This window comes from Nicotiana attenuata, unplaced genomic scaffold (assembly GCF_001879085.1).
Source record: "Nicotiana attenuata strain UT unplaced genomic scaffold, NIATTr2, whole genome shotgun sequence".
NCBI classification, from domain to species: domain Eukaryota; kingdom Viridiplantae; phylum Streptophyta; class Magnoliopsida; order Solanales; family Solanaceae; genus Nicotiana; species Nicotiana attenuata.
Window position 1 is genome coordinate 49,531 of NW_017670682.1, and position 13,564 is coordinate 63,094.

A 13,564-nucleotide genomic window follows, 5' to 3' on the forward strand; every position below is an offset into this window, starting at 1 on the left:
ACCCAGTACGAGACCAGGTTTATTGAGTTGGCTCGCCATGCTATTGTTATACTCCCCACTGAGAGGGAGAGAGTGAGACGGTTTATTGATGGACTCATTTAGCCTATTCGTCTCCAGATGGCTAGAGAGGCGGGGAGTGACATCACTTTTCAGGAGGCGGCCAATATGGCCCGGAGGATTGAGATGGTATTATCGCAGGGGGGTGGTCACGGGGGAGACATGAGAGCCCGTTATTCCGGCAGATTCAGTGGTACCTCATCTGGAGGTAGAGATTCATATGGTAGAGGCCATCCTCCTAGGACCTTTCAGTCAGCTCTCCAGGTTTCTCACGGTGCATCAGGTGGCCATGGTTCTCAGGCACATTATTCTGATCAGCAGGCATTCAGTGCACCGCCAGCTCCTATCAGCGCACCGCCACTTCAGAGTTTCCGTGGGGGTCATTCAGGTTGCCAGGGTTAGCCTCAGTTTCCTCAGCCACAGCGTTCAGATGGATGTTATGAGTGTGGTGAGTATGGCCACATCAGGAGGGCTTGCCCGAGGTTGAGGGGTACTCAGTCGCAGCAGCAGGGTCCCCGTCCTATGATTCAGGCACCAGATGCTCCACAGCCAGCCCAGCCAGCTAGAGGCGGGGGTAGAGGTACTAGAGGTGGAGGTAGAGGTCATAGAGGTGGAGCTCATACCGCCAGAGGTGGAGGCCAGCCAGCAGCAGATCGACCTAGAGATATGGTTCAGGGTGGTGGGGCCCAACCCCGATGTTATACTCTTCAGGCTAGGCCCGAGGCAGAGGCTTTAGATGCGGTTATTACAGGTACGATTCTGGTTTGTGATAGATATGCTTCAGTGTTGTTTGATCCGGGTCTACGTATTCGTATGTGTCATCCTATTTTGCCCCGTATTTGATCATGCCTAGTGATGCATTGGGTATTCCTGTTTATGTGTCTACACCGGTGGGTGATTCCATCGTGGTTGATCGAGTCCATCGCTCTTGTGTTGTGGTGATTGGGGGTCTGGAGACTCGTGTAGATCTGTTGCTTTTAGATATGGTCGACTTTGATATTATATTGGGGATGGACTGGTTATCACCCTATCACGCTATCTTGGACTGCCATGCCAAGACTGTGACCTTAGCTTTACCGGGTATGCCTCGCTTAGAGTGGAGAGGGACTCCAGGTCATTCTACCCGTAGTGTCATATCATATGTGAAGGCTCGGCGTATGGTCGAGAACGGGTGTTTGGCTTATCTAGCTTATGTTCGGGACTCCAGTGCTGAGGTCCCCTCTATTGATTCTGTGCCCGTTGTTCGTGATTTCCCTGATGTTTTTCCTTCAGACCTGCCGGGTATGCCACCCGACAGGGATATTGATTTCTGCATCGATCTGGTTCCGGGCACTCAGCCCATTTCTATTCCACCATATCGTATGGCCCCGCCGGAGTTGAAGGAGTTAAAAGAACAGTTGCAGGATTTGCTTGAGAAGGGTTTCATTAGACCTAGTGTCTCTCTTTGGGGTGCGCCGGAGTTATTTGTCAAGAAGAAGGATGGGTCAATGAGAATGTGTATTGATTACCGGCAATTGAACAAGGTAACGGTCAAGAATAAGTATCCACTGCCGAGGATTGATGATTTGTTCGACCAGCTTCAGGGTGCCAGGATATTTTCCAAGATTGACTTGCGATCTGGTTACCATCAGTTGAGGATTAGGGCATCCGATGTCCCTAAGACAGCCTTCCGCACTCTGTATGGGCATTATGAGTTCTTGGTTATGTCATTCGGGTTGACAAATGCCCCAACTTTCATGGACTTGATGAACCGAGTGTTCAGACCTTATTTGGATTCATTCGTGATAGTGTTCATTGATGATATATTGATATACTCCGGCAGCCAGGAGGAGCACGAGCAACACCTTAGAGTGGTTCTTCAGACTCTGAGGGATAGTCAGTTATATGCGAAGTTCTCGAAGTGTGAATTCTGGTTGGGTTCAGTTGTATTTCTGGGTCATGTTGTATCAGCTGAGGGTATTCAGGTGGACCCAAAGAAGATAGAGGCAGTCAAGAACTGGCCTAGACCAGCATCAGCTACAGAGATTCGAAGTTTCTTGGGGTTGGCAGGCTACTACAGACGGTTCGTGGAGGGATTTTCATCTATTGCAGCCTCGATGACCAGATTGACCCAGAAGGGTGCCCAGTTCAGATGGTCGGATGAGTGTGAGGCGAGCTTTCAGAAGCTCAAGACAGCTGTGACTACGGCACCAGTGTTGGTTTTGCCCACAGGTTCAGGGCCCTATGCAGTCTATTGTGATGCTTCCCGTATTGGGCTTGGAGCAGTGTTGATGCAGGAGGGCAAGGTCATTGCCTATGCTTCGAGGCAATTGAAGATCCATGAGAAGAATTATCCAGTTCATGATTTGGAGTTAGCAGCCATTGTTCACGCCTTGAAGATTTGGAGGCATTATCTGTATGGCGTGGCGTGTGAGGTGTTCACTGATCACAAGAGTCTTCAGTACTTGTTCAAGCAAAAGGAGTTGAATTTGAGGCAGAGGAGATGGTTGGAGTTGTTGAAGGATTATGATGTCACCATTCTTTATCATCCGGGGAAGGCCAACGTAGTGGCTGATGCTTTGAGTAGGAAGTCAGTCAGTATGGGCAGTCTCGCTTATGTTCCGGTCAGTCAGAGACCGCTTGCATTGGATGTTCAGGCTTTAGCCAATCAGTTCGTGAGACTATATGTTTCTGAGCCCAGTCGTGTGTTAGCTTGCACGGTCGCTCGTTCTTCATTATTGGAGCGTATCCGTGATCGGCAGTTTGATAATCCCTATTTGTGTGTCCTTAGAGACACGGTGCAGCGAGGAGGTGCCAAGCAGGTTACCTTAGATGCGGATGGAGTTTTGAGATTGCAGGGGCGAGTTTGTGTGCCCAATGTGGATGGGCTTCGAGAGTTGATTTTAGAGGAGGCCCATAGCTCCATCTACTCTATTCATCCGGGCGCCGCGAAGATGTATCAGGATTTGCGGCAGCATTATGGTGGCGTAGAATGAAGAAGGATATCGTGGCATATGTGGCTCGTTGTTTGAATTGTCAGCAGGTTAAGTACGAGCATCAGAGGCCTGGTGGTTTATTTCAGAGGATTGAGCTTCCCGAGTGGAAGTGGGAGCGAATTACTATGGATTTTGTTACTGGGCTTCAGTTGACTCGGAAGAAGTTAGTTGCGATATGGGTTATTGTTGATAGGCTGACCAAGTCAGCACATTTCGTTCCTGTGGCAGTCTCCTATTCTTCTGAGAGATTAGCTGAGATTTATATCCGGGAGATTGTTCGCCTTCATGGTGTGCCGGCATCTATCATTTTGGACCGGGGTACGCAGTTTACCTCACACTTATGGAGAGCAGTCCAACGAGAGTTGGGCACACAGGTTGAGTTGAGCACTGCATTTCATCCCCAGACAGACGGTCAGTCCGAGCGGACCATTCAGATTCTAGAGGATATGCTTCGAGCTTGTGTTATTGACTTAGGAGGTTCGTGGGATCAATTCTTGCCTTTAGCGGAGTTTGCCTACAACAACAGCTACCAGTCGAGCATCCAGATGGCTCCTTATGAGGCTTTATATGGTAGGCGGTGTCGGTCTCCGGTTGGATGGTTTGAGCCCGGAGAGGCTCGGTTATTGGGTACAGATTTGGTCCAGGAGGCCTTGGACAAGGTCAAGATCATTCAGGATAGGCTTCGTTCAGCTCAGTCTAGGCAAAAGAGTTATGCAAACCGCAAGGTTCGAGATGTGGCATTCATGGTTGGTGAGCGGGTATTGCTCCGAGTGTCGCCTATGAAGGGCGTGATGAGATTTGGGAAGAAGGGCAAGCTTAGCCCAAGGTTCATTGGTCTGTTTAAGATTCTTGACCGAGTGGGAGAGGTGGCTTATAGACTTGCCTTGCCGCCCAGCTTATCAGTCGTGCATCCAGTTTTTCATTTATCCACGCTTCGGAGGTATCACAGCGATCGAGCCCACGTGTTAGTCTTCAGTAGTGTCCAGTTGGATTAGGACTTGTCTTATGAGGAGGAGCCGGTAGCTATTCTGGACCGGCAGGTTCGTCAGTTGAGATCTAAGAGTTTTCCTTCTATTTGTGTTCAGTGGAGAGATCAGCCTCCTGAGGCATCGACCTGGGAGTCCGAGTCCAACATGCGGAGTCGTTATCCTCATCTTTTCCCCGACTCAGGTACTTCTTTCTTCTGTCCGTTCGAGGACGAACGGTTGTTTTAGAGGTGGAGAATGTGACGACCCAAAGGGTCATCACTTGTTTCCTTACTCATTCTGTGTTTCCGAGGCCTTGAAAACCTCATTTGGGGTTGCCTCGATATGCGTGCACAATCCGGGCGCGTAGCCGAAAAGCTTAAATATGAATTCTGTGAGAAAAATGCTAAATTTTGATATTAAATTGGATAAATTTGACTTCGGTCAACATTTTGGGTAAACGGACCCGGACCTGTGATTTGACGGTCCCGGAGGGTCCGTAGGAAAATATGGGACTTGGGCGTATGCCCGGAATCGAATTCCGAGGTCCCAAGCCCGAGAAATGAATTTTTGTGTGAAATTGTTTTCTGGAAATGATTAAGGAAATGAAAATGAAATTTGATTAAAAGACTATGGTATCGGACTCCTATTGTGGTTCTGGTGCCCGGTACAAGTCTTATATATGGTTTAAGCGCTTTCTGAAATGTTTGGTTGAAAACGGACGTCGTTTGACGTGTTTCGGACTTAAAACTCTAAATTTGAAAGTTTATGAAGTTTGAAGAAAAACTAGTGATTTTGAGGTTTGATTCATTGTTTATGATGTTAATTTGGCGATTTGATCGCACGGATAAGTCCATAGGATGTTTTTGAGGTTGTGTACATATTTTTGGAGCCCCGAGGGCTCGGGTGAGTTTTAGATAGGCGTCGGATTGCATTTTTTTTGCATTTTTGAAAAATCTAGTGTTTTCAGTTCTGCAACTTTCGCATTTGCAAAGCAGGTCTCGCAAATGCGAGCCTGGCATCACAAATGAGAGAAGAGGGAGTCAGCAAATGGTCCGCAAATGCGACCAAATGGTCCGCAAATGTGAAGTCGAGCAGGTCGCAAATGCGACTCTTTTTCTCGCAAATGCAAACCTCCCCTTTTTCCACTTAAGGTCGCAAATGCGAAATCTGGGGGAATTCTACTGGGTTCGCAAATGCGTACCCAAGTTCGCATTTCCCACATCTGTAACCTGCGTATTTTACACTTAGCCGAAATTTTGAGTCATTTCAACATTCTTTCAAAACACAAACCTCTTTGGGCGATTTTCCAAGAACAAGACTTCTTCCAAATCATTTGTAAGTTGGTTTTTACTCATTTCTTTCAATCTTTAACATCATTTAACATGTTTTCAACTTAAAATCAAAGATTTTCATGGGTGAAATTGGGGGTTTTGGGTAGAACCTAGGTTTTCTAAAAGTTGGGGATTTGGACCTCAATTTGAGGTCCAATTTTAAAACAAATTGCATATTTGAGTTCGTGGGGGAATGGGTAACCGGGTTTTTGTTCGAACCTCGGGTTTTGACCACGTAGGCCCGGGAGCAATTTTGGAATTTTTATGAAAAACTTGGGAAGTTCATTTTTATGCATTCAAATTGATTTATTTAGTGTTTATTAAAGTAATTGAGTAACTTGTGGCTAGATTCGAGCGGATTGGAGGTGGAGTCACGGGGTAAAGCCATAGTTGAGGCTTGAGTTGAGTTCAAGGCATCGAGGTAAGTGTTTGGTTTAACCCTAGCTTGAGGGAATATGAGTTGAGTCTTGTTTGTAACTTGCTAATTGTCGAGTACGATGTATAGGCATGGTGACGGGTATCTATACATTGGTGTCTAGCATGACCGTGAGTCCTTAATTTGCGAATAGTTTGGTTGTTGTTTGCTTTCCATGCTTAATTGATGACTTCTATTTGTTGTAAAAATCTTGTGAAAGAAGTTGTGATCTTTGAACTTCGTGGAACATTGGCTCCGGTTGAAATACAAATTGTGAAGGTATATGCGATAAGTAACTCTTGGAGCATTGGCTCAAGCGATAATGTGAACTATGAAATAAAAGTGAAAGTAAGTGAAGAGTTAATGATTTATTCCCTTGCCGGGACGTTGTCGGTTATTGATGTTGTACCCTTGCCGGGTTTTTTATTGTTTGTTTGTGTACCCTTGTCGGGATGTTCATTATTGTTTTATTATTCCCTTGCCGTTGTTTGTGATTGTTGATTGGGTGAGGAAGAGTGTTAAAGTACGAAGGGTGATGCCGTGCATTGTTTGTTTCTCGTGAGGAAAGAGTGTAAAGCACGAAGGGTGATGCCGTGCATTGTTTGTTTATTGTGAGGAAAAGAGAGTAAAGAACGAAGGGTGATGCCGTGCCGCACGATGTGCCATTCCGTGCCTATTCTATTGATTATATGTGAGGAAAGAGAGTAAAAGCACGAAGGGTGATGCCGTGCATGTTTGTTTATATTATTGCTTGGTGAGGATGAGAGTAAAAGCACGAAGGGTGATGCTGTGCACTTGTTTGATCCCCGTTCCTTATTGTTGTATGTGTTGTGCCTTTCCTTGGTATTAATCCATTTATACTTGAAACTGTTATCTCCCCACAGCATGCTTCCCCTCCCATATTGTTTTACTTGTCTTGTATTTCGATTATGCTGTATATATATAATTGCACAGGTTTATGTGGTAGTCCAGTCTAGCCTCGTCACTACTTCGCCGGGGTTAGGCTAGACACTTACCAGCACATTGGGTCGGTTGTGCTGATACTACACTCTGTGCTATTTTGCACAGGTCTAGGTTTCGAGCAGCAACAGCAGTGGTGTGAGAGCAGGCTTCATTTCAGCGAGACCCGAGGTAGCCTTGCAGGCGTCCGCAGGCCCGGCGTCTCCTCTATCCTTTATTTTTATCTGTTATCTCATTGTAATCGAGACAAACTGCTTATATTCTCTTTCAGACGTTTGTATGTAGTATTCTTAGCAGTTCGAGAGTACAGTGACACCAGTCTTGGGTAGAGGATTTTGTTGAACTTTTCGCATTTTATTCAGTTTTATAAAATGTTAAGACTTTCGCTTATTATTGAATTTCGTTGCTTGTATTATTGTCGGAAATTGTTAAAATGTATTAGATTATTAATGGTCAAGTAATTAAATTTGGCTTGCCTAGCTCTCATTAGTAGGCGCCATCACGACCCCCGCGGGAGGGAAATCCGGGTCGTGACAGCTTATATTCTTAAATTTGTGATGTCAAGGAGACAAAACGACATCCCCCACTTAAAGGCCAAGAAGTGCAAGATCCGATACCTATTGCTTGGTTCATTTAGTTTTATACCACCGCCCCATGAACGTGACAGAAAAAATGATGCGAAATTGGATGCGCAATTCATATCTTCAAAGTGGAAGAAAAAGTGGTAAAAGTAATTTACGTCGTGCCGCGACGTTAAATGAGGCGCTTGTTGGGAGGCAACCCAGCTTTACTGCTTTCTTTTATTTTTGATTTTTTTTCTTATTGTACTATTTTCGTAGTGTTGTTTTATTTTGTAGGATTTTGAGCATAGGGAGCAAAGCCAATAGGCATGTGCAAAAGCGTGCAGGTGGTTGAAACTAAGTGTGAGGTACCGGCACAAGGGATCATACATGGGAGAAGTCTGAGTATCCCCTGAGCTGCTAATTCTTCGGCCTTCGGCCTACCAGGGAGTTTCTTTTACCCTCTTGTTATTTTCAGTGCATTGAGGACATTGCACAATTTTAAGTGTAGGGTGAGGAGATTGTCTGGATGATTTTCTGTGCTATGTTAGCTTAGTTATAGTACTCGTTCTTAGTGTTGTAATTTTTTTTAAAAAAAAAACAAAAAAAAAATTCGAAAATTTTGGACTTTTCCCGACGATGGATTTTGTGGACAGCTTCTTGAGGGATTGAAGTCTAAACAAAAAACACAAGAATATGTCTTTTAGCTTTCTTTAGGTAGTAATAATCCCCCGTGGTTTTTCTTTGTGCCTCGGTTCTTTTCCATGGGATGTAGTTCTAAACGGGTAGTTTTTTCTTTAGAGTAGTTTAGGGAATAAATTGGAGGAAGAAAGATGAGATAAACCTAGGCGCCCTTGACTTGTTTGATAGTAGCATATTTAGGCTTTGGCATGTGTAGTATCTTCCCTATGATTTGAATTTATTGATGATGCCTTGCTTACTTGGATAGCATGTTTTGTGGCGCCTATGTCTCATTTTCTTGACTTATGTTCACTTTGTGCTTAATGCTTAATATCTCGTGACTCCGTGAATACTTGCATTTATTTGAGAGTCGGAATGGGATCGTCCTTAGTGAGTCATGTGCCATGTGTGGTGAGGTTTTTGTGTAGTCCATGTATTGTACTTGTGTCTAGAACTTTCCCGGTTTGTGAGTCGAAGCGAAATTTTAGGTGATGCTAGGTTTGAAAAATGATTTTAGGCTTTCTTTGATCTTTTGAGCTTATTGCTTATCACAAATAAAATTTATCCTTAGTTAACCCTTTTGAACCTATAGACTTTTATTTGGCACCTACATTACAAGCATATACCCTTTTTGTTCTTAAATTGACATTGTTTTGATCCTTTTTCCTCTTAAAGCACTTTTAATTATGAGCTGAACGCTGAAAGAAGTAAGAAGGAACTAAGTGTGGGGGTTGGCTTTTGAGTGGAACCAATAAAAGGAAAAAGGTGCACTTGTTTTTTTAAAATAATACACCACTAGCGAAAATTGAAAAAAAAAAGAATAATCTGAAAAAAAAAGAAAAAAAGAAAAATAGAGATGAATAAATTGTTGTCTTGTTCTTGTTAGTGGGTATGAATTAATGTAGTGCTTAAAGAAGAAGGGGACATTTTTGGGGTGATATTATATGTAAAACTGAAGTGGTGTTGAAGAATTTGCGCTTAAAGTTGATTATGTGATGTGTTAAAGTGCTTAGGAGGGTTAGTCACTATTCCTAAATATATCCTACCCGTCCCTTAGCCCACATTACAACCATGAAAAAGACCTAATTGATTTTAGATCGAGTGAACCTACATTAGTAGAGATTTACATTAAGGGCAAGCCTATGGTACCAATTACATGCATGTGACTTCTTTTGTGAGGGTGAGCGATTTTCATTGATATATGTGAGCATGAGATTCGAATGTGTGGATTGATTTTACTTTCTTTGCTTTGGTTGTGAGGGCACATGGTTTCACGAGGGACAGGTAACATTATTAGACTTCTCTAGGATGTTGGGTGTTCAAGCCATGAGTGCATTGTGACATTGAGTCGGTTTTTGAGGCTAGGATTGTTGTGAGCATATTGTCTTTGTTTGAATATTTTTGAAGAATGACATAAGTAAAGGGAAGTGTATGATGATTGCATATGCTAGAGTTTAATTATTGCTATCAACCTAATCATTGGTGTAGTGTGCTTCGAATATGTTAAGTGCTCATAGATAGAGTAAATTTTTGGTTGACTCGAGGACGAGCAACATTTAAGTGTGGGGGTGTTGATGATAGGCTATAATTGCATATTTTAGTCAATTATTAGACTCTAATTTACTGCACTTTAATTGAGTTTGAGCTTTAATCGTTAGTGTTTTGCACTAATGGTGTGTTTTATGCCTTGTAGGAGTGATTCCGAGCTATGTAGATGTCATGGAATAAATTCAAGTGAGTTGGAGCTTTGAAGTCTGAGTAAAAGTTCAAGGAATTAAGCCGGGATCGTGTTTGGGGGTCAGCGGATGATAGTTAGAGCGAACGAAGACTCGAGTAGGCATATTGCACTGTCTAGTAAAATATACATAACTTTTTGCTCAAAACCCCATTTGGGCTCCACAATATATGGTTGGAAAGCTAACTCAAAGGGATACAACTTTTATCTTTTATGTTTTTCCAAATTCTAATCGGAACAGGGTGAAACATGCGCGTCAATAGCGCTGTCGCGCTCAGGCCGCGTTTGTCAGGCAGAACATTGGGCCACTAGCGCGACCGCGATCGCGCTAGTCAAACCCGGAAAAAGTGTCCTTTTTCAAATTGGAGAAGGAATAATTGTTTGGGCCCAACCCTACTTGGTATATATATACATGGAAAAATGGTATTTTGAGAGAGGAGGACGTTTTTAAGTTGGACATACTTTTGACAGAGAGCCGCCGTGGAGGCCGGAATTCATCGGGTTTCATCTTTTCTTCCACAAAACTTAGTAATTTTTATGTTTCTTTGTATGATTTATTGTTTGGCTACCATGTCTATGTGGAGCTAAACTTCACGTTCTAGGGTTGTGGTTCTTTCATGACTATTGTTATTCGAATATTGATTTTGATTCCTTAGTTTATCATATTAGTTTATTTATTCAATCATGCACTTAATTATTTGGTTTCTTTATCACCAATCGAATACTATCTACGAATCTAGAGTTGAACTCGAAAGTGGAAATTCTTGATTGCATATAGGATTGAGTAGAGCAAGTTCTTGAACCTGGGCATCGGGTAACGGATTCGCGGTTAGGATAGACATATACCTAATTACCTTGCTTGGTTGATTTACAGGAATTATAAATGCGTTCTTGTTGATTCTAACTCCATAGACATATAGGCATTAGGTTAGCTTGAATAGGCGAGTAAGAACTCGACAGATTCTTATGAGCAATATTAACCATGTCGACCAATAAACTAGATAAATTAGTTAGTCAATTCAATTGAAGAATACAATAGGAATGTTAGATAGCCAATAACCCTAGATCGTTTTCATTACATTGATATCATAAAAATCTGCTCTTTCTCTGTTTAAAGTTTATTATTTATATTTCTTTATTTAATTAGTTTAGAATCAAATATTTCTAGGTTTAATTCTTGTTTCGATAATTAGGATAGTCTAATTTAGTTAACAGTTAATCACAAGTCCTCGTGGGATCGACATCCGACTTTTAGTCACTTTATTACTTGACAACTGCGTATACTTGCGTGTGCGTTTGGCCGCAACAAGTTTTTGGCGCCGTTGCCGGGGACTTAGAAATTAACTATTCTACTAGATTGGATTTTTACTTCTCGCCTATTCAAGTTTTTATTTTTTTATTTTTAACTTAATTTAATATTTTATTATCTTTTTTGATATGGCATCTTGGAATGATAATTGGTCGAATATTGATTATTCTTATTCTGGTGATCCTTGTCCATATTGTGGAGGACCACACTTGTGGCAAAATTGTGAATCTCAATCTTATGGGTGGAATATTTGTAATATATGTGGTGGTCAAGGTGGCCATTGAGATGGTTGTCCTAATTCTTATTATCCTTCTCAGAGCTCTTATTATGATGTTTCTAATAATGTTTATGAGTTTTATAGGAGCAATGAAGTACAGGATATGGAACGTGATGCATATTTAGGGATATTCTGAGGCAAGTAGTCGAGCTACAAGATGAAAATCAAAAGGCTGCACAAAGAATTAGTGCAGCAATCATGAGAATGAAGGCCGAGGCGGAGGAAGTGGCTGAAGAGAGCAAGCTCCCACCAGAAAATAATTTTGAAGAAGAAGATATAGTGAGCCAATCTTGGCTAGAGGAACAAGCTCAACTTATAAAATCTCATGAGTTTCTCCGTAATGGTCTTTCAAATATGACAGAACAACTAATAGAAGCAAGAACTGAGCTCAGGCAAGAGATAGACCAATTTGGCTTAGATATCCATGACTTGCATGATCAACTGAATAAAAAGGTTGAGGCGTTTGATGCCCCACAACCAATTTTTGTGGATACTGGCCAGCTTGTGGAGCGGAAAGAGGAACTTCAACTATTCGACCAAAATATTATTAATGATGCCAAGGTTGACGAAAAGTGCAAAATTGAGGATGTCAAAAATAATGCAATTTTGGAGTTGGAGCGTATTGGACCTCATTCTAAACACTTTTCAACATTGTGTTTGGTTGGTGACATGGGAATTGATCCACTCGAGCATATGGAGGAGTCAATGGATGTCACGACCCGGATTTTCCACCTTCGGGAGTCGTGATGGCACCTACTAATAGGAGCTAGGCAAACCAATTAATTTAATACCTCTCTTGACAACATCCACAATATAAAGAAAGACGAGACAATTAATATAAAAGCGGAAGTCTCAAAACATAAATAACTGAAACCAAGTGCGGAAGCTCAAATACATCTTTACCCAGATCTGGTGTCACTAACTCACGAACTTCTACAGAATGCTAAATACAACGTCTGAATAAAAACACAGTACTATCTGATCCGATACAAAGGAAATCAAACGAAAAACAAGGATAAGAGAGACTCCGGGCCATGCGGACGTCAGCAAGGCTACCTCGGGAATCTCTGGACTGAAGTCAACTCCCAATGGTCCTACTGCTGTCCAAAAGCTCCTGCTCCGGTACTGTGATCTGTGCAAAAAGATGCACAGAGTGTAGCATCAGCACAACCGACCCCATGTGCTGGTAAGTGCCTGGCCTAACCCCGGCGAAGTAGTGACGAGGCTAGACAGGACTACCTATCAACCTGTGCAGATATATATATACAAACACTACAAAAATAACAGCGGAAAGTAATAATTAAGACTGGGAGGGGAACATGCTTTTGGGGGTAACAGATAAAATAGACGGTAGGAATAAATAAGGAAAACTACAACTAATCTCTACTAACACAGAATACGTGGTCGGCGTGCCACACGATCCCATTTCATGATATATAAGTGGTCGGCGTGCCACACGATCCCATTTCATAATATATAATGTGGTCGGCGTGCTTCATAATATATAAGTGGTCGGCGTGCCACACGATCCCATTTCATAATATATATATGGTTTCCCGGCAAGGGAAACAAGTATCAATTCAACTATCCCGGCGAGGGAGAATACAAGTAAACAGTTAATTCCCGGCAAGGGAGAACCAACAATAACTTACACGTCCCGGCAAGGGAATAATTACATCTCTTTCTCTTTCGTTCATTTCTTACTTCCAAACCAAGTCATAATTCGAGCCAACGCTCCAGGGAGTTTACAAGTCATATTTCCTCTTCATACTATTCACATTATATAGAAACCATCAATTAAACGAGGAAGAGTCACTACAAAATCCCAAATAAGCACAAATAAGGACTCACGGTCATGCTAGACACCGGTGTATAGATACTCGTCACCATGCCTATACACCGTACTCAACAATTAGCAATTAGCAAATGATACTCTAATCCTATTCCCTCAAGCCAAAGTTAGATCAAACACTTACCTCAACTTCCACGGCTAAATCAATCCACAACGACCGCTTTCCCTCTCGAATTCGGCTCCAACTCAATCAAATCTATGAAATAACGACTTTACAATGTTAATAATAGCTAAACAAACTAAACCCAATGCCTAAATATGAATTTTTAATCTTTCTTCCCAAAATTCCAAAAATCGACCCCGGGCCCGCTTGGTCAAAACACGAGGTTCGAACCAATTCCATGTTACCCATTCCCCCACGAGCCCGGATATACAATTTGGTATCAAATTTGACCGCAAAACGAGGTCTAAATAAAAAAAAATGAAAAGCCCTAATTCTACCCC